This window comes from Sinocyclocheilus anshuiensis, unplaced genomic scaffold (assembly GCF_001515605.1).
Source record: "Sinocyclocheilus anshuiensis isolate Anshui unplaced genomic scaffold, SAMN03320099.WGS_v1.1 scaffold6504, whole genome shotgun sequence".
In the NCBI taxonomy this organism is placed as follows: domain Eukaryota; kingdom Metazoa; phylum Chordata; class Actinopteri; order Cypriniformes; family Cyprinidae; genus Sinocyclocheilus; species Sinocyclocheilus anshuiensis.
The window spans coordinates 325-1,092 of NW_015536898.1; the positions used below are offsets into that span (position 1 = coordinate 325).

General features: G+C 52.2%; 1 long non-coding RNA gene across 1 annotated transcript in view; it reads left to right on the forward strand.

Moving 5' to 3' along the window:
* Nucleotides 1-72, forward strand: part of LOC107657140 (uncharacterized) — a 396-nt gene extending 324 nt beyond the window's left edge. Inside the window, exon 3 of the long non-coding RNA XR_001630645.1 lies at nt 45-72. This is a non-coding gene — a long non-coding RNA (uncharacterized LOC107657140). The remainder of the gene's footprint in view (nt 1-44) is intronic.
* Nucleotides 73-768: the final 696 nt, after the last annotated feature.

Consider the following 768-nt stretch of genomic DNA (forward strand, 5'->3'; position numbering starts at 1 on the left):
CATGTAAAAATCTAATTTTGTTTCTGTTTTGTTTTTTTCTAAAGCTGCAAGGCTCTGGTGCAAAATATTGTATATTGTATGTCAGGACGACTACGCTGTGCCCAGGTCTCCGGAACCTGCGACGACGCTCAGCTCCATCAGCCCTCCATCTGCGCCTTCGGATCCACCAGCTCTGTCTCCATCAGTCGGCCCCCAGATGTTGGCAGCCACACCATCTACATCTTGGCTCCTCGCTCCCTCGATTCCGCCGTGTGTTGTCAGCACTGGGATGCTCTGGGTCTGTGCCATGTGCCAAACACCATCTAAGCTGCCAGGGCATCATCATCATCCTCCCATCACCATCCCTTCGCCACTTCCTGCCATCATCCCGCACTTTTGACTCTCACCATCCCTACGCCATCTCCTTGTCCACCTCCAAAACCCCCTCCATCCCTCCCTATTCTGTTGCTTGAACTTTATCATCTTCAGTCTTTGAAAAACAAAGTGCATAAGTGAATAGCCGTGTGTGTGCAAAGACCGAAGATGATAAAGTTCAAGCAACAGAATAGGGAGGGATGGAGGGGGTTTTGGAGGTGGACAAGGAGATGGCGTAGGGATGGTGAGAGGCAAAAGTGCGGGGATGATGGCAAGATGTGGCGAAGGGATGGTGATGGGAGGATGACGATGATGCCCTGGCAGCTTAGATGGTGTTTGGCACATGGCACAGACCCAGAGCATCCCAGTGCTGACAACACACGGCGGAATCGAGGGAGCGAGGAGCCAAGATGT